The 27,843-nt window shown below is 37.7% G+C and overlaps 1 protein-coding gene and 1 long non-coding RNA gene across 8 annotated transcripts in view; one reads left to right on the forward strand and one right to left on the reverse strand.

Annotated features, from left to right (window-relative positions):
* Positions 1 to 27,843, reverse strand: part of LOC132906715 (uncharacterized) — a 350,670-nt gene that overhangs the window by 206,058 nt on the left and 116,769 nt on the right. Inside the window, exon 2 of the long non-coding RNA XR_009658031.1 lies at positions 2,013 to 2,169. This is a non-coding gene — a long non-coding RNA (uncharacterized LOC132906715). The remainder of the gene's footprint in view (positions 1 to 2,012; positions 2,170 to 27,843) is intronic.
* The window catches only part of LOC132906707 (zwei Ig domain protein zig-8-like), a 238,931-nt gene that overhangs the window by 105,267 nt on the left and 105,821 nt on the right, over positions 1 to 27,843 (forward strand). For 3 of the 7 annotated variants that reach the window (XM_060959127.1, XM_060959131.1, XM_060959132.1), the window contains exon 2: positions 16,455 to 16,496. The exons of 1 other annotated variant lie outside the window; for it this stretch is intronic. The gene's annotated coding sequence lies outside the window, so the exon portion shown is untranslated. Of the gene's footprint in view, positions 1 to 9,143; positions 9,417 to 16,454; positions 16,497 to 27,843 lie in introns of those variants that run through there. 3 more of the 7 variants (XM_060959128.1, XM_060959133.1, XM_060959130.1) reach the window with 2 other exon arrangements.

Consider the following 27,843-nt stretch of genomic DNA (forward strand, 5'->3'; position numbering starts at 1 on the left):
CGTTTCGAACGAGCGTAACACGCCTAAAACTTATTTGCTTCTACCGGAATCTCGCCTATCTCTGAAGCAACGCGAGATAAGCTCCGGAGTTTAAGGAGTTTCTCACACCCTGTTTACGCAACCCTGGTGTAGTTACATATGGCGGTGATAAACGGAAATTGTCGCGATGCTATCAAGCCGGTATATCCGAATAATATAATAGATAAATGTCGAGCAGAGACAGAAACAAGTTGCGTTGAAAATAGGATTTAATTTGGTAATTATTAAAATATTTCCTATAAGAAAAAATTTAAGAAAATTTAAGAAAAAATAACAACTATCTACGTTTGGAGCCACTAACAAAGGCCACGTTTCACCGCATAAATCATAAATTTCCAATAAACACCAACCCTCGATTTCATCATTTCGTGTATAAAATAAATGAAACATTAAAGTAGCGCGCGTAAAAATAGAGTTTTCTGAAGCATCGATCCCGATGTGAGCGCTGGTAATATCGGCCACGGATGCGCGCATACTTGGACATAAATGGCGTACTCGGAGAGTAGAGGCAGTGCTTTTTGCGTCTGCTACGTTTATAGTCGATTCCTTCCTTTCCCTCGGCAACGATATCTTTTCTCCTTCCAACATTTTCGCCAACACTTTTTATCCTGCATCACGATCAGTATCCACGCTCGAGCGCTTTTCGATCGAGTTTCATCACGATATCCAGAAAACGGCATCCGTAGCCGCGATTATGTTGCTCGTGAAGGCAGGTTCAATTCCGTGGTGTTGCTTCGCGTGACCATGACAGGTTGTAGGAACATTCGTAAGAAAGACGGAACATGTTCAAGTCCGAGGCAAATAGCTGGACTTGTACGTTGCGATGCGGTAACGTCCGTCTGACCTAACGCAGACTATACCACTGTGCGGAGCAAGATAACGCAAGGTCGAGAGTTACTCTTGTTCGCTCTGTGTAACTACTACCTTGATACTCTCAATAGTTTTTTAGAGACACACACGCTGATTACGTTGTCATGGTTTTCGTCATACGATAGTAGTTAACGTTCCGCCTGTAAAGTGTAATGTATAGTGGTTCACGACTATACCATAGAACGCTTCTGTGTTGTGTTTTAATTATTATTGGCTTCCGCCTCGCAACTTTAATATCGGCACTTTTCAACGGTTATAAGTGAAGGTGAATAGTTATGGGATGGACATCCTTATTAAAATCATCGTTAATTGTTGCGACCTCCGAGGAAGAGACAGTGGGATCATTTTTCACGATATTAATGATTTTCCTCTTTTTTCGCTCGTTCAACCTTTCTGGGTGACCCGATCGCCGACCATTTACTACAGTTTCTGTGTTAGAAAATCGTTCAATTACGCTTCTAATGACGACGCGATTAAATTTTTTTTAAATTCCCAATAATGGAATATGAATATCTTTCTTCAAACAAATTTATTATTATTTTTGGTTCTGCAACAGTCGTTTCTTGGATTCTACGACTCGTTTTACACTTGTTAATACTTTCTTTTAAAGATAGGAGACCGAATAAAATACAAATGAATGTCGTTATATGTAAACGAATAATCGAATATTGAGTTCTCTGTTCGATTTATTTGCAGCTATGCTATAATTAAAATCAAGCTGTGCCGATACTTTTGTTCGTCACCGTATATTGTATGTGCCGTATAAAACGTCTTGATATTTCATTTACGCTGTAACTAAATACTACTGCCATGATTAAATTGGTCGAATTTGAAGCCAATAACTTTTGTATTATGTGTGTAGATTTTTAAATCTATCTCAAACTTTACTGATAATAATCGTAATAATAATCGTATATTTAGACGTATTATAACACATATTATACGTTTATGAAATGTTATACAATTTCGTGAGTCAGTGTATTATTTCAGCGTGTTGTTAACGAAGATTTGTGTTTAAGATAAGAGAAAAAGTTTTGCAGTCTATTACGAAAAAAATATTGAAACAAAGTTTCACCGATTTAATATATGTATGTTGTACGAACCATCGACTGCTCGTCACGTTGATTTGGCTCGAGAATCTCTGAAGTTCAGGAGCGACGAAGTTTAAAATATTTAATCCAGACGGATACTTCTTTCTGCTTACGGCTAGCACAATAGGCAAAGTTTCTTCTTCTTCTCGAGATGTTTTCAAGAGAGGAGCTGAAAAAGAGAGATGAAAGCTTAAGAAAGGCGATGCATACTCCTTGTGAATATTCTTTTGAATTTTACATAACCTTTGGAAAGTTACTAGTCGAGTCCTTAATCTAAGAACTGAATTTCTATTTCGAACTTTCAAATTCGAAGTCTAATTTGTCCATGGTAAATAGCAAACGAACGTTTTATGAATTTATAATACACTAATTTGTTTTGCAAATCGATTCTAAGAGTACGTAAGCTTGATATTGTAAATTGAACAAATATTTACTTCTAGAAGGAAAACTTTTATCAAAGATATTTCCAGAGACATAAAAGGCTATACTACTGAAAAGTTTCATGGATAAATATTTGGCTATAACCATTATGGCCACTGCAGAAATAGTATTCCCGTAAAATGCTCCGAGAAACTCCTTGTACTTTAGTATTCTCCTTTCTCCTTCGTTCGACGTTTCAGAACGAAATATGAAAAGATTTTTCAGAGATTTCACTCGAGAACGTAACAAATTCGTAATTATACGTTGTGCATAAGAAACAATATTAATCGCTATAAAATTTCACGACGGCAATGATAATATTTTACAAAAGATAGGTAACCGATAAAAATTAAAATTTCATACATTTCGATGCCGATAGATTTTAATCTTACAGCATTGTTCAGCCGAAATCCGCACAAAAGACGCGGACTGATGAAAATTTTCGAGTCAACGATTCTCTCGTCAAATCTCTCTCAACTTCTTCTATGTTCCTCGTTTTTATTTTATCTCCACGTTATTTATTCTTTCGATAAAAAGAAACGATGATTAAAATATGAAGAAAATCATTCGGTGGCTTTTATTCTAGCGATATCTCGGCTTCCGATACGTTAAATGCAAGTTCGTTTGCATTTACGTAGCATGTGCTCTGCCATCTTTTATTAACCAGTTCGCGTAATACGCATGATTTTACGTTACCGAAATCAACGTGCTTTTTAAATAAAGAAAGGATTCAACGGGAAGGCATAAAATTTAAAAGGGAATTAAACGAAGCGACGTGAAATCGGCGTTTCTCATTTGACCGCAAATTGCATCTTAACTTCCTCTTAAATGCTAACTGGAAACGATGGAACCGGACTTACAGCGTTGGTACTGCTATTACCCGTCGCGATGAATCAGCTGAATAAGTGTGTTTAATGGAAGTACTATTTTACAGCACATATTAAGTATTTTAACCTTTTAGGTAAGTATCAAACAATCATTGGCGCTTCTTCGTATAGGCTACAAAATTGTTTTCAAAACCTTATCTAGGAAAGCTTTGTCGTTACTAAAAACAATTATATTAGAAAATTCAATTTTCCTCGTGTTCAACGGAAAATTTCCTTAAACGCGTTATACCTACACATTTATTTCAATCTTATGTAATGTAATAAGTAATATAATATAATTTGTTATTTCAGAGGAAATGAGTAATTAATAATAAAGTTGTATTAAATTGGTCGCATGTGCTTACAAACATCCTCGCATTTACAAATAATAAATTTGTATTAATTTGTTACAAACAAAGAATTTCTATTAAATTGATTCATAGAAATAATAAATTTCTATTAAATTGATTTATACAAATAATACGTTTCTACTAAATTGATTTATACAAATAATAAATACCTGTTAAATTAATTCGTGCGAATAATAAATTTGTATTAAATTGTGCGCGTATGCTTGCGAATATCCTCGTGTTCGTAATTCGACGACACACATCACGCGATGAAACACGGAGATCGGCAAAGCTTGACACGACAAACGAAAACATTTCGTACGCGAGCCGGTCCAATTGAAATCAGAAAGCAAGAGAGGCGAAATGCCGTCAAAAAGAGAGTGAACAGTTTGCTCTCACAATGTAAGACAGCGGGATGTCGAGTGTGTCAGAGGCTGTTGAACGGTGACAGATGGCTGTAAAAGAGACAGAGCGGAGTCGGTGAAAATTAGTGCCAGCATTAATAAAGCTGAAAGCTCCTTTAGAATAACCCTCCGCGATAGGGGAGAACTTCGAGTTCGTGTAAGCTATTACTCTCTTTTGTGCACGACCGTGTTTCGTACTTTGCTCCTTCCGCCTCAACGAGAACAAACTTATTGTGCCCAACTGAATGAAAAATTAAGAAATCCGTGTTCTACTAATCGATAGAGATCGGTGCTTTAGTATTTAAGTGAGATTACCGAGAGAGAAAGTCTTTAGAAGGTGGCTTAATGGAAGTCTAAGAATGGAATAATTTATGTTGGTGGATATTTAGAAATTATTAATTGTCGTAGAATCTCTGTAGAATATACTATATATACTGTACAGTAGAGTTCAACTCTGTCGTAATTTTTGTTTCCTTCTCATTAACAGATTCAGGACAGATATTAAACTATCGGACAGTAACATTTTCAAGCCTTATCGTTTAAACGGAAAAGAACTCGAACGCTAAATATTCCAGTTAAAAACACTAGATTTACATGATCAATATGGCAAGCTTCAAATTTTTCCCATATTTCTGTGAATCTTTTACTTGCGAGGAATCTTTAAATCTCTCGAGCTACTTGGCCTGCTAGAACTCAAACACCGAGAAAGATAAGTCCCTCTCGAAGTTCTTTCGTTGCGTTCCCCCACTTAGTTGGCCCTTTAAACCCCTGCAACGCTTACATTCATTCCTTGTAGCCTATCCTTCGAGGCAACCTTCCGTTCGGTTTTCCCTTCTTTTCCTCAAGCTTTTCACAGCCTCTACTTAGTGTCCTTGTATCAAGGTGAAAATTCTTAATCTTGAAATACACCACGAAACAGCAACTGCAGCGAATGTGCACGTCCGCGTGTTTACGCGTTGGAAAATCGAGCATCAGGAACATCTCTCTAGCTTTGTTTCGTTTCGCGGAACGGGAAACGGGTGAAAAAGAAATAAAAGTGTCGCTCGTAGCAGAGGAAAGAATTCGTAGGAGGATTTCGTTCTTGGCTCGTCGCACGATTGGCTCGAAGGAAGAATAGGAGACGCGTCGAACAGGGAGAATAAAATCACTTTAGAACGAGTCATTTGTGTCTTTGGATTTATGTGCTTCCTTTGAATGCTGCGGCCAACTTGCGAGACCTTTGTAACTCCAAGCAGGAAGAAGTGTTCGACTCGGCCGCCTCTACTTTCTCTTTCCGCTGTTCTCTATTTTCTTTCCCGAGTTGTCTCACACTAGAATTTTTCTCTTCGCCTTTTCTCGTTCCCGTGGAAAAACTAATCGTGAAATGGGATTATCCGTTCTGTCATTATACGAGAATTTTGATTGATTTTTATAAATGAAGATACTGCGTCGAATGCAAGATTTACAGGATGTCTGTCAACTTGGAAATTCCTTTTCCTTTAATGAACTTCCTTTTCATTTAAAAAAGATCGCTACTCATTCGAAACGTTTACAAGTTTTACATTTGCAATCAAGACAATTCGTTCCACGAGTCGTCTCAGATTCGTCTCATCTCTTGACATTTTGCCTAATCTCAACTTCTATCCTATCATTATTCTGTTTTATCTAGGATTACCGCCTTCCATCTTCCTCTACTTATACTTCGTCAAGCTTTATTCCTTGTTATCGCGTACTATTCTTTTACTATCCTTCTTTTCATGCTACTCACGCTATCCAGTGTAAATTTCTAATTTTTTGCGCTTCATCATGGTCGATTCATCATGCAGAAAAATTCATCATGATCTGCTACGTAGCTCACCTTTACACATTCTATACTTGCTATGACTAATATTAAGTTCAGATATAAACTCGAACACAATGTCGAGGATGCTCGATGGTCTCGCCTTAACGCCAGTTTCACCGAGAGCGCTAAACTAGAATAATCCACGTAATTGAAGATTCAACGAAGGAAGTCAGAGGTTAGGAATGGATCGTGTTGTTCGGTAAGTTTATCGCATCCCTGTGGGTTCGATACGCAGACCAATATCCTATTTACATGCTTAAATTAGTTGCGTCGACGAACGGGGTTAACTATCAAATTGAAACAGGTGCGCGTACCGCGCGAGTTTATCCGAATCAAATTCCGATCGTGACAACAAGTGTAATTGGTCCATTTGCAGGGAAAATCTGATAAATGTGGCGTTGCCCGGGGAGTGTTGGATGATACTAATGCCACGATTGCTGCAAAATACTTAGGAACTCGGCACGGCAAAAATGTTTCGCTCAAGAATTTATTATATTAACGTGGCACAATAGAACTTTCATTTTCCTAATTGACCGCTGACGTGCACGCTATATAGTGTTCAATCTTGAAGTTGGAAAGGAAAATATCGTATATACATAAACACGTACGAAAATAAAAAAGATGTATGCCTTTTTTACCTATAATTTTCATCCAGCAAAATATTTCTAACTTCATCTGTCTTTTTCTTCCGATTTCTTTTTCTAATACGATTTTTACAATTGTATTATTTTTATGATATAATAGCATATTAGGTATACATTGTGCAATGTAATTTTAAAAGTTGTCGAAAGATCATATGTATAAATTTAGATTAAGATCGTAAATAAAGTAAAGATATTTCTATAGTAATTTTCTAAATACGTGGTAATATCTTAAAATACTAAAAGTTGGTCGAAATAATTTGTACAAATAAACATGTTCGTGAATGATATATTCTATAGTAGAAGCTTGTCATAAAATGTATAAATATTTATCACGACTTGGCTCGGCTCTCCACCACGGGGCTTGAACGAGCAGGGGTTCAACACAATACAAAAACGGGGGCTATAAACAAAGACGCTATGAAACGTCAAGGAAAGGTCGTTATATTCTCAGTCACTGCCGCGGTACCGCACGCTCAACATTAGTTTTACGATACGGCTCGTGTCTTACGTATTATCGCGACGTTTCTCATGTTATAAGATGTCTCTCGTTGCTTAATTACGTGTTGTATTAAATGTCGCGAAATTCGTGAATCGTGAAAAAGAAATATTTCTCGTTGTTCTACTAGTGCATTCTCATCTTCCATGCCATGGAGATTCATCATGATAAAATATAATTATTTATACCTTTACGTACATAACTATCTGTATCTATGTACAATGTATTTTGTTTATCGGTTTTTTAAAATATCACTGTTAAACGATTAAGTACTTAATAATTTTCTGTTTAAAACTTCCTTATTTGAATGAAAATATTTACTTTTGTTAGTTATGTCACTATTATTATAGATACTATTATTATAGATAATTAAAGAATTATCGAAATTGCTAAAACTCTTCTTACGATAGAAAAAACAGATTGCGATTGCAATTCGTAAAATACATAGTTACGTAACTGCTGTAAAACGATACGTTTTAGTTGCGATATACGGTATATACGATGTAGCTTATAGCAAAGCTATAAGTACTACGATGAAAACAATTTTTGGAAAGCTTAAATGGGCGGGCGAGGCTTTCACGAATGTAATAACCATAGAAGAAAAGTAAAATAGATAGATACAACGGATACAAAAGTCTTGACCTAAACAAGTTATCTTACTAAACTGGCTGCTAAAAAAACTGCCAAAATGTACTAAATAATTTATCGGAATTTAAAGCGCGTATTGTATCGATCGTTTACATTTCGATAAATAAATAAATCAGTTTCTATGTTAAATAAGAGGCTTCTTTAGCCATGTGATTTCTGTAATCAGTAACAATCAACTTTGCTTTGAAACATACTTTGTTTGTGAATACCGAATACAGAAGAACTGTATTTCACTCTGGTCCGTTGTATGGCTTGTAAAATATACAATATCGATACAGAACATCGATAACTCCATTGCCAATTACCTGCCTTAATTTTAAAAATCGTCAATTTATTCTTTTCGTAAGAAGCGAGTAGGAACTAATTAACTGGCAGACAATGTAAAAAGGGAAACCTGTCATTTTCCACGAACATTGAAGTAAACCGATACGTAGCTTCGATAGCGATGCAACATTATCGGCGAAAAGGATCGGCCGAAGACAGGGGACAGAAAATAGGTCGATTGGCGTAGCGGTTCGTTGGAATCCCTGCGGATCGAGGCGACCAGCCAATATTGTATTTACATGGCCGAATTAGTTGAGTCGGAATGAAATTTTGTTCCTGTTTCCGAATCTCTCGCGATACGCGCAACTTCCATACAAGTAACGACACGGCTGTTTAATTCCGTAAATAAAATCTTCGCGAAAAGTTCGACGAAACCGAGTTAAAAGTACCACCGTCTCGTCGCTCCGTGTGTTATAGATGGTTTTAATTCAAGATCAGATCCCTTTTTAAGTATTATACTTTCGATAGAAAGCTGCACTCCCAATGCGCCATTTTGATTTTGCAAGATGTATTAAATTTAATTTCTCTTATTATACAAGTTACGTACCCATTTTTTACATGGTTCAAGTAATTACGTGCATTTTGAAAAGTAATCGAAATACGCTATTTGTACTTCTTTGGTAATTGTTAAATTATGGATATCCATACAAACGGATATTTTTAAGGAAACAATTAGAAAAAGGGGATCTAAGCAGAGATTCTATCCATCAAATATAATCACGAATATATATACGATATTATCGCTTAATTTTTTCGTACCGATAATTACATAAAAATCCGCTATCTACTCGTCGTGTCTTTATGTATCGCGTATTATTTTGAATTATATTTCAACAATTAATTACTTACTTAATTACACTGATCGTTCCAGCACGTCCACTTATCGCCATACACAACGTTACGAATATATTTGCAATCGCTTTCGTTATTAAATCGATATTCTAGAGTTCGATAAAGATCGATTGTTTCTTTGATTCTGTCAATCGAACTTGGACATTCTTCATCATGATCGTGTTAAGTTGGCAATCCAAGCTTCAGACACGTATATTAAGTTGGCTGCACTTGTTAGTTAGCCGGTAACCTCTTTAGAATGATACGATAAACGACGCGTCTCAGCAGATCATAGCAGTATTATAGTTTTGGAAAGTAAGATTTTTATTTGTTAGGAAAAGCAAATTGAAACTCGCAGATTAAATAAAATCGTGTTGTTTTCTTTGTATCTGTTCGATTCTTTATATTGGATTAAAAGCGATTGAACGCGGTGATTTCACGGTGGATTAAACGAGATGAGCCGCGTCGGTAGAACAATCGTAGTGATATGTGCGCGAATGTTACGTGTGCTTTCGTTGGAATGTCTGAAATTCTATTACGCAGGATATTGTAATTTAGTTGTCGGTAGCTTGTGATAAACAAAGTGCTGATTGCGCCAGAGAATAACTTTGGTATGTAACTCAAAGATATTTAACGCGGAGTAGAACATAGTAAAATAGTTTCTAATTTTTGTATTAAGTGGAAATTTAATACTTATTATCGTATAGTTTCGCTTAATAATATCCAACTTATTTTCGAACAGTTCCGCCACGTCATAAACAACTCCTATAGTATTTAAGATCATCAAGTTATCATCCTGTATTAAAGCCATCAGGCTGTAACATATTGGATAAGCATTGATCATTAGAGATAATGAGTTTGCATAATTATTAACGAGTTTAATGGTGAATGAATGCGTGGTCGATGGTCCGCAAATGTTCGTCTATCCATAATGATCAATATTTGTTAAAACACGGCAAACATAATAAACAATGTTTGTTGATCGCTTTGTATGTTAAACCGATTATTATTAACGAACAAAGCAGGCACTATAGACACGGTTAACACAATATCGATGTAGGAAGAACATGATTTATCGAAGTAATCGAAGCATCGGAACCGTTGGAAAATTATGGAGTTTAAATATGATTTAAAGAATCGTCGTTTCGATAGAAATCTATAGCACGGTTACTCGTTAAATCACGAACTTGACAGAAATGGCGGACGTGTATCGGCAATTGTTGCGATAAGGTTTTCCCTTTGCCCGCGCACTGCTTCAAAACGAATTAAAAATACCCCAATAGATATACGATAATTGTGGCGATGTTTAATATTGGCATATTTCCGCATCAAACGGTCGAGTTCCCGCGTGCTTGATTCTCGTGCAGTCACTGTCACGATCGATCGATAATTTGCCGCGTTTGTCAGCGTTTTCGATGCGCGGTGCACGAGCTGGATGAAGTTGACCCCGTCGCCCCCCGCTTGCGAATTTTTACAAAAATCAAACTGCGTTCGTTTGTTCGCGATTTGATCACATTTATCCGATCGAAATTTTCGTTTCTCCGCCATTCGAAAAAAGATTGTCACCAAATGAAAATTTAAAAAGCTGATAACTTCTTTTTTTGAAGAGTGGATAAAGGAAAATTTCGATTGGACGAATGTGGTGAAATCGTGGACAACCGACTGCAGCTTGGTTTTATAAAAGTTGGCATTTGAGGGTACCAACTTCACGCAGCTCGGTGCTCGACAATTTTTAATCGACGCGCGACCGATTTCGTCACCGTGGAAAATTGAAACGCGCCCGTCGGTCAATATCACAGGCACGTTCAAATAATTTAATTACACACAAGACGCGTGGAAAATCCTGACAAAGGGAACTCTAGGAATGCCGGAAATATCATCCTACTCTTCGATTTACTTTGAAATTCCATTGAAATTCTGCTCTCCATAGAACTAGATAATTCTATCACGAGAATCGTAACGAAACAACGTATCAAGATTGGTAGAACTTTGTAACAGCATTCGTACGTTTTTGCAGAAAAATAGATGTCAATTAATTGTAAGTACAAAGCAAGATAATATTTTATTAGTTTTATTAGTTAGTAGAGTTTTTAAAAGTATAGAGACACTTTGATACACGCGGATTCGATGCAATCGTTTCGCTTGCACTAGTTTTTAGGTGGAAATGGGAAAATCAATTCCATTAGCGGTCAAGGAAACGAAATGATGAAGCCTAGAACGTAATACTACTTGCGATTGTAACCTAAGCCTGCAATCACGGGGATTTCCCTTGCACTTTCCGTGGGCTTAGTAGCCATGGTGGTATCTCTGAATGAGATGATCGATCGGAACCAGCGTGATATATAATAATAGCGTGATCCACCATTAAGATAACAAGATCCATACTTTTAAATTCAGCCTGGAAAACTTAAATCCATAGAGTTTGAATAACGCGAAGCTTTGCGAGAATTTTGTGGAAACGAATGTAACGAATTTGATCAAGTGGATTTTTCACTGGACTAAATTTCAGAAATAGATTTCAAAACTCAGTTTGGTGTATATTCGATATTTAAACGATCTCGGCTCGTCCGTAATCTAAGCTTTAAACGAACTCAACTTTAACGCGAGAGATTGCTCAGACTCTATGCTATTTCGTGCCGGTGAATCGATATAAATACGAGTATGGACACTTTGGCGAAGAATGATCGTGCCAAAACGTAGAAAATGCGGAGAATTTCTCGGGGAACGTGAGACAAATATTCGAGATCTGCCATTTTTAACTATCGACGTGGGTCGATTTTAAATATCACGGGTAAAGAAGGAGATCAATGAGAAGGCTATTCTAAGGAATGGTCGACCATAATTTACAGCGTTGACAAAGATATCAAAAAGAAATAGGATGAGAGGTTAATTGCTTTTTTCTGAGCGGTTCGCTCGTCGAGAAAGATAAAAATTCGCTACTTATCTTTTATACCGGTGTTCTTTTCCCGGAGCAGGAAACAATTTTGTGGTTGGTAAGCTTGAGGAATGATACCGTTGTAGGTTACTAATAACAGGGATTGGGTAAATGTTTATTTTGCGCTGTTGCAGCAAACTCGATGTAGTTCAAACATTGAATTTATTTCTGTATGCCAAGATAAATTCAGCAAACAAATCTTTTGTTTAATCTGAGAAATCTCGAACGATAGTACAGTGCGGTTTAAATGTTGGAAACCTAAATTTTTTCCTCTCCTGTAATATACTATTCTGGATGTGAAAGAATCATACGCATACCTAACTTTGATATTTTCCTATTGTAAACAGACGGATACCTAAATTTTCTTATATAGGATATATTTTACTCGCCCCTAAGACGATCAAATTTTGTTATCTTTTATATCTTTTGTACTCTTTTAATTCTGCCTTAATTTCGTAGTCATAACTTACTTCCGGCAGTCGATATTATTGCCACGGAAGCCAGAGAGCCGACGAAATTTTATTTTGCTCTATGAGATTATCGTGAGAGCCATGGTCAACAATCCATATCCTGTGTTAGATATTCAAGGAAGTCTCAGCTACTACTGACCTCGACTGGCGAATTGCATTTAGCTTGAGCTCTCCATCACAGAGAGATGGCAGAACTTGTTCTTAATTAAGACATTAAGACACGTGGTTTGATACTAGCTTGTACTTGCAACGTACACGTTGCTATTAGATTAAATTGATACTACATAGAATTTTTTTTAGGACGTTGCAACAAATATTGCGAAAAGGATCATGTAAGCATAATATATTTATCGGTCATTTATCACAGGTTACACTTTGGTTGAAAAATTAGTCGTATAAATTTTGCTTATTTGGTGTTTATTCGGTCCTGATTGCTTTAATTTATTGCGTATATTTTTTTATTAGTTTTTCCAATTTATTCAATTTTCATTAACTTCGATATAAATTACGATGTTATTACGATAGATATAACTGAAAAATGGATGAGCGGCGAATAGAGGCAGTTACACGTAAAGAGACCTTCCTTCCTCGAGTTATAATCGTTTTCCTTTACTGCAGGGAGCTATAGTTAATCCAATGAATGTAAGTGAACGAGAAAAGAGAATGATAAATGAAGCCGTAGTTGTACCTAAACGAGCATCCATTTATATCCTAACATGAATTGCAATGTGCATGGGTGGCTAAATATAAAAATTACACTTTAACAGATCCAACCACTCTATCTCAATAATTAATTCAACCATATTACCACGGATAATTATTAATCTGTTTTCTTTCGGCGCAACACTTTATAATATATTTATTTAAACATTTTATATTACAGTCCCCTAAACTATCAAGAATTTGAAACCCAACTGCAATTTCTAGAAATCTCTATTGAAACAGATTGTGTTGAAAGTCACAGTTGGAAAGAAAAATAAGTGGAAATGGATATCAATGAAATTTCTTCAAATACGATTTGTTTCGACAAAAATGTAGATGTTAATTTCAATTATTTAAGAAATAATACGTGCACTATACGGATATATAATGCCAATATATTTTCCCCCCGACTTTAGATACTTTTGCTACTTGCAACTTACAATTGATTTTCCCCTTTCGCAAAGTTCAGGTAAAACCAAACAAAGCTTTTCGTGACTTTCTGTTTCCTTCCATCTAAGCTCCGAACTCCGAGCACTCTTGACGTGAAACACCGCAGCAACAATCTCTGCACTGTGCAAGGATTCGAAGAAACGCGACAGAAATTCTGACAAGCACATTTACAGATGTACAAGCGAACGAAACCGCGTGTTTGGAGTTGCTCTGATGTCTCGTACACGTACATCGCGATTCGTGGTTTTTCCCTCCCTTCTCGTATTCTCGCTCACCGGAATCGCAGAAACCATTGCGTTATTTATGCGCGTTCGTTTAAAACCACTGTTTTCGGTCGCTAAGGCTGTTTATCATTTAAATGGGAAATACGGGATATGGAAATAACGAGGAAGAAGTGTGTAATTGTGGAAAAATGAGAATTAGGGAGAGCGTGATTGTAAAGAGCAGTTCAACGGAGTGACAAAATTTTAAGACGAAAGATTAGTCTTTTTTTATTCAGTTTTTATGAAATATGAAAGTTTTTAAAATAATTTCAGAGATGTAATTAAAAATGCAAACGTTAAAGCGGATTTGAAACGATATTCTACAGAGGAACAAATTTTTATAAAATAATTGTACATTTTACTACTGCTGTCCGGAAACATGGAACGACGCTAAATTGAATTTCTTTATTTCGGCTATTTTTCGGAATAAACCCTTTATAATAAATTTCAAGAACGTAGTTTTAATCTACAGAGCAAAGCAAGATCGTTAGAGCGATTCAAAAACTGGGAAACGGAATAGAATGATTATCCGTTTCAACGTTCTACTTCTACGGAAAATACTTTCTATCATCTGCGATAATTGAAATTTCAAGATTCACACGATAACGATCAAGTGCTTTAAATTTATAAATCATCCGCGATCCAACAAAATCCAACCGTCGAACAATAATTTCGTTTCTTTACACTAATCTGCCGAATACACTTGGGTGTATCTCCTAAAGAGCAACCCGGCAAACTGAAACGCGAACAACTACGAATTGGAGGAAATACTTTTCCTCCGATTCTTTAGATGGTATTGCACGAGAGATGTTTCCCAGCAATGGTCGTAAGCGTGCGAAATCTAGCGTGGATCGAAGTTGCGTGCACGGACAATGAGAAACGACTACTCGCCGCACGGTAGAAAATTCGTTGAGCAAAGTGGCGAGCCCGTTTCCATCTCTTTCCTCCGGCCTCGTCTCGCAATCCGGTGAGAGGCAGTTCTTCGAACGAGGGCAAAGTAAAGCTCGAAAGTGTATTTGCTAAACGACTTTGAAAGAATCGAACGATTCCTTCTCGTCTTCTCATCGCCGTCTTCTTTTATCTCTGGTTTCCCCGTGTCTCGGTTTTTAACCGGTCGCGCGATATTTTCTATCGTGTCGATTTTAGAAGATTCGCCCTCCCATAATTTACATCATCCCTCGTCGCGCTTTGTAGTACTTTGCGATTTTATACGCGTCTCGAATGTTCAAATGTTTCTATATGTTCTTGCTTTCTAGAAAATAAATATCGAATCTATCTGCGCAAAGAGTAATAACGCATGGGGTGCAAATAGAAGGTACAAAATTATTGCACGGTGGTTGCAAAGATACAGATAATTCTTTCCTTCGAGCAAATGGAATTTATGGAGACGATATCGCATTTATTACATTTACATTCGTTTGATTGAACGGAGGTAAAAATGACGAAATTTATTAAATGAATTTGCGGCTACTAGAATGCTACGAGAACCCTATTAGAACTCGTTAATCCGTTCGAAGTTCGTTGCGCGATATCGTTTCATTTATTTTTCTTGATAAAAATCCACTTCAACGTTTCGCGTATAGTGGGTAGTTATTTTTGATCCATTAGAAAATAGGTATAAAATATGTGAGAATTCTCGTACCCGTATGCATGGCAAATACGATGTATTATTCGAACTATAATTCAAAGAAAGAATAACTCGATCGTGCATATATGTATGTATTCCGTGGAAAGCTTTGTAATGTCTCAAACTTTTGTATTTGACTTTGTTTTTCTCGCAGTTTCATCGTCTCCGTGGTCCGTCGATATACGACTGCTAGCTTTAAATACAATATCTTTTGCGATTTAACGTTGCGACAAAAAATGTCGTGCAATTATTGATTTTATGTCGGTAAGTGGCGTATCTCGATTATCTAGATCCCATTGAAAACGATATCGTCCTTTCTCTTGGTTGTCGTAAAACTTGCCTTGAAGATAGTCTAAAACCGGAATATCTAAGATAAATGGATCGGATCCGGCGTCTATGCACTCCGCTCGCAGAATCTTCTGACATATTTGGTACGCGTGTGCATATGTACGGGTTCATCCCGCATATTCAAGCAACGCTCTTCCACCGAAAGAGATACACGGTTCTCGCGTCCTCCGGAAAGAACGGGACAAATGCATCCTGTTCTCCCTGGTCTCTTTCCCCGGCTGTTCCTCTAGATAATGACGATCTATGGCGGGCTGCATAGTTTTTCAGGTCAGCGTTATCTGGTGCGTTCCGGTGTGCAAGAACGCTAGCTAACACGCATACCGCGTGAACGAGCTGCGAAACTACCGAAACTGTTTGTCTGCAAGTGACGAGAGGTCCAGCATACCGGATCCCCGGAATTGTTGTTGCTCCAGATGAAAGCAGAGCATGGAACCATCCGCGTACCTGTCTCGTAAATTCGCACCTCTCTTCCCGTTCTCCGCCATCTTCATCCTTTACTCTTCTTTCGCCAGCCACGAATTTATACTCTTAACTCTCTACTCGCTACCGTGGCTAGACATTTTTAAAAAACTTGTTAATAAGTGACAGAAAGCCTAACAATTTTTAGTTTCGTTGCTTAAATAACATAAACGTAAATAGCAACGACATTTGAGATATCGCGAGTGTTTCAAATAAATTTGAAGTAAATAGGAAGAAGCTATTAACGAAGAAGAAGCGCTTATGGGAATTATTATGCGAATAAGCGTGATGGATCATAGAAATAGTGATTAATTTAAACAAGTTTACAATTTTTATATAAATTTACGATCCTCCGTTCTTCAAATATTGCATAAAAGAAATTATTTCTGTTCTAGGCTGTCTCTAACATCGGACCAACATTCCATCTCGTGTTCGTGGTAAGTTTTCACGAAGTACCATTTCTTTATATCCTGAATACGTATATATATACACGATATAATATGCAATATCGTTAACAAAGTTTAAGATCAGCACAAATAATTGTTATTCGTTAAGTCTCGATACACACGGAATCCATCGTATACGACACAAATAACATCATTAAAGTTACTTCCGCTACTTCATCCTAAGGTGCGTCTTAACCAACGAAAATATTTGACTGCTAATTAATTTACTTCCTGTTTGCGTTTATTGGTACGCAAACGTTACGTGTAAACGAAACTTGGCAAAATCTTGAAAGTCGATACGTGGTCGTGCAAAGAGATGTTTACACGGGAAGGAGATATCGTTTTCTTCCAATTTTGTTCCCTGCCTCTTCTCGAAATTCCCTTCGTACGCCAACTATTCGCTTTCCGTTTTACAAGAGCGTTCATTACTCGACGCATTTACGAATAACTTTAATTTACTCAAGAATAAATGTTTCTCGACTGGCGCGGACGTTAGGAATATGGCGAATCCCGCGAACGAACTTACGTTAATTAAGCAACGACGAAACATAACGTAATTACGCGCGATCATACCCTGGTAATTAGACTTAATTTGTCGTGGAAGATAAACGAGCGACTGTTTTTACAACAAAAGCAGATGGTAACAAGACAACGTCCTTCTCGCTGCTGCGTATGTAATTTATTATAATTTAGCTGTTAGTTTTTCTTCGCGGATCGTTTCCGCCATCCTTAAATTTCACGTTCGTTACATCAGCTGTGCAACTCTATATATATCAGCTTAGATAGTCAACTCTCTCCGATATGCTAGCATAAGCGAAAATACATTTTATTAAACGCTTATCAGTACATTTGAATCGTTTTAACGAACTGATTGGGATCGCAAGATACGACAAAACGAGGAATTACAGGCAAACAAGAGTGGGAAATATATTCAACTCGATTGTTTCCCTCGTGTTTATTATTTTTAATAACGTCTCGTTATAACGAAAAGGGAAAACGGATTAACAAGCTCTCGGGCCAATTAACATTTAAATCGAGTAAAGGACACACGCATACACAAAAAGGAGGAAAGTAAATGTGATTATTATTTGTTAAAAGAAGCAAAACAATGTCAGCAGATCTATGTAAGTTCGCAAACTATCGGTTACTGGTACCGGGCATCACGTTCTCCGATTTAAAGAAACTTTGGTAACTAGTTATAAAGGCCCCTGCAGAACGTTGTTGTACGAAACGTCTTCAAAGTTGCAAAAGTAATAACGACAGAAATTCAACTTTACAGAGTAACGCGTCAAGGATGACAACCGTCGTCACCTTCGAAAAAATTTGCACAGTAACTCTACAACTTCTTAAGGTACAACAAATTTCGTTTAAGCTGATTCTGTAACTTTAGAATTATACCATTGCTTAATGACGGACAAAGCATGTCGTTTTCCATTAATTGACATTTGACGAATGTATCAAGATCGCAAAGTATACGTTTCGTCCTTCGATGAAGCACTTTATTTTCGAGATTCGTTCCAAAGGACTGTTTGAAACATCTTACATTTTGGAAATTGAACGATACATCGAAGCTTTTGCGTTAGAGATATGTTAGAAAAATAATCACACTGTCAGCGTAAGAAAATACCAAAGCCGAGTAGTATCACGAACTCGCGTGATTTTACTTGGACGCTCGTCCAGATCGATGATCGTACAAAGAATAGCGGAAAATACCAGGCGTCGCAATCGCAGAACGTCGAGGCCCGGCATATGACACACCATACGGAGGAGGACTTCAAATTTATGCCAGCCTCGAGCGTTCACGCTTCCTTTTTCTACAGCCGAGGATAACGAAGGCCGCTTTGTGTTCGTTCCAAGCGTTCGAACTCTGTATTTTCTTACTCAAGATCTATTTTTCCTCAAGATTCCGAGTGGCAAAGTTCAAGCGTCGTCTCTCACTGTTACAGAGTCACGGTTCTCGTACCAAAAGGCATGGCTGTCTGCCTCGCTTCGCGGTGCAGTGTCTCTATTCTTTGGCAATGCGATGTCGAATCGCGTGCCGCCAGAACCTCAGGCATCCTCTAAACTCTAAACGGTCGTATCGCCGACACTTCGTAGCTCGACGATTTGCAATAGCCGCGTCGTACGAAGTCGAATATTAAAATATTTAAAATGTTTTAAGTTACTTAAGCAGCTACTAATGTACTTTGACCGAAGATGGAGAACGAAATTAAACAAGCTTGACAGACGATTTGGTTAAGAGTCGTGGAATCTACCCTGTAACCAAGTAGCTTAGGATGGGTGAAGCAAGCGGTGTTTGCCGATCTATCTAATTATTTAGAGTTATTTGATGTAACCTGCTTTGATCGTGCTAGCTGTGCTACTAGAAGCAGAAGGCTATGGAAGGTAAGAGGACTTGTAAAGCAGTTCTGTTGATCCAGCATTCCATGTATTTTATATAACACTATACATTGGAAAAACTCTAACAAATACACGGTAAGCTATCGCACGATAAATATCGCTCTTCGATGAGATCTTTTTCTAGCCATTTTAATATCGTAAAACGTTCTATGATTGTTTTCGTTTATATATATATATTTTTTTTGCAATATTAATCTCGAAATAACAAGGAAGTCAATGAACAAACTTACTTTACGATTAACAAAATAACATGGCGCGTATCTTCCCAATTGTCACGATTCTTTCTTTAATTAGAATTTTATATTTTTAAACAAGTTACGTTCGTTGATATCTTTTATTTCCTAAACGACATTTATTACGCAACACGAACCAAGTTCCTGCTACGTTTAATAATAATTAATTCATTTCAAACCAGACTCTTGAGAATTATCTCAACGATTGATAGAAGAAACAACGGTAATTGTATTCACATTTGCATAGGCAAACTTTCCTCCAATTTTCCTCCTTAAGATTCATTTCTAACCGAAAGACACGCCGCAGAGTCAGCGTATCTCTTCTATCGTTATTCCCAGTCAGGGTGATTCCGTCGCCGCAAAAACGTATTAGTTTGCTCGCTGGATCAAGCGGTGGAAAAACTTGCAAGTTTGGCGAGTCGATTCCAAATCGCTAGTAAAAGATAATTAGCAAGTACAACACGGAGCTGGTAAATGGCTGAGTTTTATTAAACGATCACGTATCTGCGGCTGGGTAATGCAATTACCCTGTTATCTCGTTCGTTCGTTCGTTGTTGCGATTCCGCGTGCAGGATAGAGACCTCTTTTTCTTCGTTCAAAGAATACGAATTACGGTCTGCACATGTAAAAACAACTAGTTGATTCAAAGACAGGTATCGATGATCATTCCGTGGACTTTTTCACCGTATTTCTCGTTGCAAATATGTCGTGTAAAAATTGCATATTGTTGAAACTTTTGAAACTTACAGGACGTCGTAATGAAAGATAGCATACTGATTTTAGTTCACTTTTAGCGCGTTTGCTGCCTGTTGCGTACATTCTGTGTCGTAAACGTAGATATGTCGAGGCAAGCGTGTTTCAGTAGGCCAACTTCTTTACTGCCGGTGTATGAATACTGTTTCTTCTTTCTTAAAAGTTGAACGATCAGTTTTCTTGCATTTCTAATAGCACTCTTAGGACTTTTATATATCTCTGATCTAGACTAATTAGATTAGACTAATCTAAAAACATTAAGACTTACCGAAATTATCAAATGCCCATAGTCGTAATTTTAGAGAAAAAAGAATAGGAAAACTATTCTTGGAGAACTTACATCGTATTGTTCTTTATCTCTAATTTTGATCGTCTTCGAAAGACGAACGAAAGCAATTTTAGTCATTTTCAACGAACAATAATCTTGTCCACTGTAGGTGTATCTAAAAATTTCACTCACGGTATATCGGTTCAGGTAACGAGCTTGAAAGCACGTCGATAGATTCCGTTGAATAAATTTAATCTTTGCAAATCGCAATAGGTTTCGTTGAAACAGGAAATACCGCATTGCGCCGCTTCCACCGACCGAAAGTTACGTCCGGAAAAATGGCTTAGAATAGCAAGTCGCGAAGCGGAGTTAAAACTCGTTAAACGTGTTCAACCTCGAAAGATAAATCGCGTTAAAAGCGCGATATTCCCCGGTGGAGTTTGCTCGAGCGAGTACACCGGTCTAGCAGCAATCACCATTCCACGAGAAGAATTTTCTTTTTTTCCTTTCTTTCTTGCCTCGATCGAGCAGTTGAAAAAAAGAAAACGGTGTGAGAGAAGAGGTTGGAACAAAAGAACGAGCGGGGGTATCGATGGAAAAAATTTTGGAAGCTGCAGGGAGGAGCAAAAATCGGGCCTCGTCGACTAAATCCCGACAAAAGAGTCGGAAAAATGATCCTCGATCGAGCCGGAGGAAAAAAGCGCGCGCGGCGTGCCGGGCCGATCGAAATTCAATTCAGCGTCGATTTTTTTACGGCCTCGAGCACGAAATATCGAAATGTGCTAACGTTCCGCGATTCGCGACAATAAAGGGCAACGGACAACGGGAACAGGGAGATTGGAAACAACAGCGAAACATCTAGCGAGACACCGTATCGTCGTCGGGTCGTCTGCTAAATCGAATTTAAGATGAAAGGAAAGAAGGTTGCGATGGCGAAGGTGTCGCGCAAAAGTCTCGCGATCCAACTGCAAAACATTTTGAAAAATTCTCCGGTTAGATAAAAGGAAGATCATAGAGCTACCCAGTCCATCTCCTCTCGTTTTCCTTCTTTTTTATGAATTTTTCCTGGATAAATGGAACGAAAAAACGGTAAAGAGTGGAAAAGTTGTCGAGGATGCAAAATCTTTTAACCAAATGCATAGGAGAGGGAAATGGCGGATGAAGAGAGGTAACGGAGCACAAAGATTGGCAAATATTTTTTATGCGACAAGAAGAAAGGATATAGAAACTGTATAAATGGCGTTAACTCTTATCCCGTAATATCGATGCTTTTTCGACGGCAGAGCGTTTTTATTTCTCCGTTGAAAATATCCACGCTACTCGTAAAATATATCTCGTTTTTTTATAGGTTACTTGCCTGTAAACCATCCTCGAGAGTGGGACAGTAGTTCGCGTACGATATCCCAGCGAGGGCATTATTGCGTAAACAGGAGAGAGAGAGAGAGATGCGTACAAAGGTTCCATGAAACGTAGTTCACTCAATAAAAGTCAGCGATAGAATAGTGGCATTTATAAGCCTCAGCGTAATAAGTGTTTTCAATTTACATCGTTGATAACTTTATGATGTATCGTATCATTTGCTCTTTATTCTTTTAATAAATGTATCAGAGAATCTAAAGTATCGCATAAAGCAAAGTTTTCGCGGAAGACGGATAATAGAGCAATAAGTGCCGGGTATCGATCACGGATCGATGGTGAATATAGAGATGGAAAGTATTCTAGAGGTTAAAATGGCGTAGAAGAATTTTAGCTTCGGCGAACGAATGTCGAAAAAAGGCGATTCTTTCTTTCGAGGAAACACGTTTTTCTAACAGAAAGCTTGTAAAAGCGAATACACGTTCGCGGCACGGTAATGCCTTCTCGAGAAACTCGTCGATGTCCACTCTAAAAGAAAATAAGAAACACGGCGGACTGGAAGATACGAGGATACGGTAAAACATCAACAAACACGAGAGCCATTCCGTGAAAACAAATTCGCAAGATAAATACAAAGACGAGGAAACATGTACGTTCGGTAAAGTTTCGTAAAAACCGTGGCATATTGGGTATTTTCATGAAATATTGGCCATGAAATATTCTTACCGAGCTATTTCTGAGTTTACCCAAATGGATTTAAATCAACTGTGACTCCGTGACTGGTTTACCGAACCAGTTGTTATTTTATTTCCTCGTACAAAAACTATGACTTTGAAAGCGAAGAAAATAAGGAGAAACGCAGCGAGCTTAGATCGAACCTAACGATTTAATCCAGCAAGAATCAAGCGATCAAACAAAAAAAAAAAAATGTAAAAATTACGCAAACGCCGCGTTACTCAAAGAAATAAGTGAAATAGGTAATCGTCGGTTTGGTCAAGGACAATGAAGAAGTTGTGTAATTCAAAGAAAGGAATACTTTATTCTATGACGTTATTCTAAAATATCTCAATCTCTCCACACTTCATAAAATTGTGCAAGATCTGCGTAGAAAAAGAAGTCGGGAATAACGTCGAGCAAATCGTTGGACTTGGTTTTCATAATGACGATGTAAATCGTAGATGGAATAGAATTCCCTAACGTAAATTGGCTGAAAGAACATTATAAATGAAACGATTAGGTTAACAGAATATAAATAAATAAATAATCAATGTAGCTGTGCGTTACCAGCGATATCACTAGTACAGATTTTAACGTTCGATTCATGACCCTTCGCGTTAATAATAATCCGCTGTAGAAGGATAATTGTATCAGCAATTAGCAGCTTTTACAAACTTTGGTTTACGATCACTTTAAAAGGTCAGTTACAGCCATTTATAACGATTTTCAATGCATGCGTTAACGTTCGATATTTCCTACCGAATATTCCCATTATCGGAAATCATAATTTCGACATACGTAACAACCGCGATCCTGTAATTATTGTTCTCGAAAATCTGCCCAAGCGTTCGTTCGTGAATATTCATTCAACCACAACGGCGAAAGTCTACAGCGGATTATCGTCCCATACACCCGAGTTCACCATTTTTCCGCGTCATGCAACGACATCGTTTTTATTAACTGTCGCATACACGTTGATACGAGCAGTGGTCTTGAATAAATCCGCCCTTTAGATTCTCTAGAGCTTTCCTGTTTCCAAACGTATCGAATATGGGTCGTGTGTTTTGCTTTCCTTTTCTTGAAAACAGAACAATCCTATCGAAGAAGATTATAATATATAAATTAAGATTTACGCGTGCCTTTTGTTCTTTGCGGAGATTTTCATAGTAATATCGTAAATTTACACATATTTTTTATCATAAATAAAAGAAACGCAGAGTGTCAGTTTTGTAGCGAAAATGTCTCGAATCGATAAAAGTGGCTTGCTTTCGCATCCGACAGGCACACGATTTTTCTGCTTCGTAGAGCAGGATGTAGGATTTCTTTGAGGTAGCACAGTTATTCTATTAATCCCATGGGGTCGTGAAAAGAATATTCTCGTCGATGGACTTTTTTCATTCTAGACATGTATCGGGAAATATCTTGGTATAGGCTAACAGAAATTCTGCGTGGCCGGGACGAAAGACCACGAAATTGATTTCTATAAAGATGTAAGGAGTTTAATATTCTTAATAGGGTAACGAAACGCGATGGAAGAAACATGTTTTTCATGACTTGAACTTAAATAGCTATATACGTATACGTCTCACGTATAAATTTTTCACGTTTAAATTTTTCTCACTACCCTCTTTTACGATATTTCAAACTCTTACACGATATACTTTCAAATGACAAATACATAAACTTACGTCACAGTTTGAATAATATTAGCTTGCTTTTTTTCTGTAACTTGACTTCCAACTACGCGATTTACTTTTTTCTCGTTTAGCTTAGGCATTACTTTTCGAATATTTCATGTATTACTAAACACTCGAAGAGCAAGCTAGAGAGAGAGAGAGAGAGGAGAGAGAGGTTAAAAGTCTCGAACAAGTTACTTGGCTCTATCGAGAATTTTCTTTAAAATACTACCATTCTCCCTAAACTATGGGCCAAACTTCTCCGATCTTTATACACCGCGTTCGAGCTCAAAGTTATACCACTTGGAAGACAATAGCAACAGCTCGGTGAATGGACATGCATTGGCTCCTCCCTATTGGAATCATTAATTGGAATCTCGCGAAAAGTCAAGGAAGCTTTACCTTGGAAAGAGGGCAAAGACGGATCGACGAGAACCGGGCGCAAGGAGAAAAGTGGACCGATCTGAAAGGCCGTATAGTTTTAATGGCATACAGGGTCTCTATTTCCGAACCAGTGATCCGAAATTTAAACGATCGGTAAGCAGCTCGCTTTTACCCAGAAAAAGTGCAGTCAAAGCTGCTGAACGTTGGCAACTCGTTTCACGGACGTTTCTGACTATCCAACTGTGCATGGACAAGACCGAATCTTCGTATCGATTCACGTCCTTTTGCTACTTGTTCCTCTTTGTTGGGTTCGTGCATTCTTTTCTTTTCACTAAACAATTTGTCCACTGGCGGTGAAGAGCAACGAGAAATTGATTCGTGGAAAGGATAACTCACATCCCGTTTTATATTTCACTACATAAACCGCTGCTTGATTTTTCTTACATTAACGGATACTGCTCTTTGTCTTCCTAACATGTACCGTATAAAATGGCAGCTATATTTGCTAATTACATACTTGGAGCTTTACTCCTCAACGCTGATTTTCATGATGTTCGAATATGTCGTGAAACTCAATCTGTTGAATACATATATATATATATTCACGTACGTATATAGGGGTAAACTTCTAAATAACGATCCTATCTGTACAGCCTTTGCTGGAAATAAGCAACACGCTCGAGACCGTACGGTTAGTTATCGCGAGACGAATATGCTATTCGGCTTGACTTTGTTCTCGAACGGGAGAAGAGAGAATAGCGGCAGATCGCAAAGCGATCGGCCGAGTAGCGTATAACACGCGAGGATCGCTAATACCAAAAAAAGCATTGCGCGTATTCTATTCGTCTTCTGTTAAATCATGTTCACGACTGTTCGTTCGACCACAAAAATTTATGGCTTCTCGCTTTCACGAACCTCTGGCTCCTTCTCGGATTTCTCGTTCCGTCGACGAGCTCAAATAGAAAAGAGAGGATCGCGAGTTGCTTATTGAGAGGAAAAACTGTATTTTAGTAATTAATCTGTTAAAAACCAAAGTACGAAGCACGTACTACGAAAAAAATGAATTTTTCGAATAATACGATCGCAGCCACTGAAAGGTATCACGTTTTGTAAAATGTAAGTGCTAGGTGCTTTATATAGGTACATCCGCGTAGAAATTTTCACAATTTTCTATCTGAGCTGATAAAATTATCGAGTTTCCGAGCAGCTATAACCGAAAATCTGGAACATGGAATGCTTCGACGCTTATACAGGATGAAACGTATAGTACGGTCTATAGTTTTATGTTTCACTCGTGCAGCGTCGTTAAATCTTTGATTGGGTACAGATTGGACAGAACGATTCGTCACTGGGGAACGCAACGAACTTTATCGCGCAAGAGAGCAACGTATAAATGATGGAACGAATGTTTCGTCGACGAATGAACCTTTCGACCGTAGGATAACCGGCGCACCGCGGCGTGCAATCGGTAATTCGTTCGAAGAAACGCATCGAATGGTCGCGCACACTGTGACCCTCTCCAATCACGTAATATTTCGATTGAATTTCTTTTCGCTGTTCAAACGTTCGAACCGTCAGCCAAAATTCTTCACGGCTGTTGCTTTTATTCGAAACGCGCGACGATATTTATCGATTTAGAAATTTTAGAATTTTCTCCGTTAGTAGATTTAAATAAACAATTTTTTAGAAGTATGGAAATTCAATTATCGAGCCAGTATGTATTATCGTTAGAATATTTAACGTTGAAAGAATTGTTGGGACATCTATCGATAATTTGGGTAAACCATCTCGAAATCAACGAAGCTTTTCAAAGATGTTAGGAATTCGTAGTTAACTAATTCTCATAGTGATATTTCTATTTATCGTAAAGCTTATTAGCTTTTGCACGTGAAACATATACCAGTTGTTGTAATTTCTGCTTTGCTTCGCGACAAAATTCATAAAAGATTGTACAAACATATTCATAAAATTCAATGGTCGATCATAAAATCGTATAACGAGTAGATCAAGTTTCGCGTAGATTCGAGGTTCGCCTATCAACGCTTTTCCACCAGTTTATTCGCGTCAATCGCCGATCATATGTATCAAGGGCATAATAAAATAATAAAAAGAGCTAACAAAAGACAGAGGGGGAAAAAACGAAAGCAAGAGTGCAGACACCGTCGAGAACAATGTGGGTCACGGTCCTAGATAAACCAGTGGGATTGAATTTGTTCGACCGACGACATATACAGTTTAATTAAAACAGGGTTGCCTGTGTTTCGGAGAAAATAGAAGGTACAAGTTCGATCAGCCGGGTTTGAAATATTTCGAAACGAACGACGACGACCTGATACAATAAAAAAAGTATCGAGACTGGTATTTTCGCGCGCGGAAAATCGCGGAAAAACGCGAAAGAACGCGCTAAAATTTTCTTCCTTTCTACCATTCCTTCTCTTCTTCTTTATTCTTTTTTTTTTTCTTTTTTCTTTCGTTGCAAAGTTTGGTGAGAATGTTCCATGCTGTTGACGAAAAGTAATATCACGCGAGATCGATTACGTGAAACGTAGAACGTTAATTTCGCAAATTTCAAAATATTGTCAATTTGATTGGAAACACGTGCAATACATCCCTAAGGTATCGATTATACATCATTTCCGGTGAACTTTTTCTAAGTTAAATTAAAATATTCAAACGTCGCTAAAACAAACGAATGTTAGTTACAATTAGAATATGTTTCGAAATAACATAGTTGAACAGATTCTCGAGCTACGCGCGAAAATAGAATTATCTCTTAACCAAAAATATTGTTCGTAATAGTCATCCATCTTGATCATGCAACAACGTCTACGTTGCTATCTCATTTTACTAATGACCTTCTTTCACGTTTTCTGCCAGTCTCTCCTTCTTTGCTACGCTTTGGTCCCGCTGCTATTGCTTCCTATTTATCCCTATTTACCCGTACGGGAAAAAAAGCATATTCATCAAGCGGTTCCATTGACACCATAAATAATTGCCAAGGTAAACTGCAACGCATCGTTTTAACGTGTTATCGTTCTAGATTTTGTAAAAAGTAGCTCGTCAAGTTTTTGCAACTCATAGCGGACGAAATACACGACAATTAACGTTTTTACGATATGGTAGCGATAAACGTAATGTAAATACGTTTAACGGGTAACGGATATCTTTACAAATCTTTTTTTTCCCCCAAAAACCATAAGCTTGGACGAATCAAAGTTGTTGGTCGTAATAAATACGTACGTTTATAACGAAAAAGCATTTTGAAATGGATAAAATTCTTTTACGAAAGATCATCGGCCATATAATTTTATAGATGACGTTTCGGGCGTAGTTGCGAGCATAGCTGAGGAAAAGAATCGCGGAATTAAAGTAAGGTGGAAAGGAAAAGTTATCGAGCTGACTTTTCGCGAAAGGCTGACGTGGATTTAAAGTCTCAAAGGACGCACGTTGTGAAAAAAGAAAGAAGCTATGGCTCTGGCATTTTAGCAGCGTTGCGAAACCGAGTTTCTTTGCGTGTCCATTCAAGTTGCTTGGCAGATTCTTTGCGCGTG

This window comes from Bombus pascuorum, chromosome 5 (assembly GCF_905332965.1).
Source record: "Bombus pascuorum chromosome 5, iyBomPasc1.1, whole genome shotgun sequence".
Taxonomy (NCBI): Eukaryota; Metazoa; Arthropoda; class Insecta; order Hymenoptera; family Apidae; genus Bombus; species Bombus pascuorum.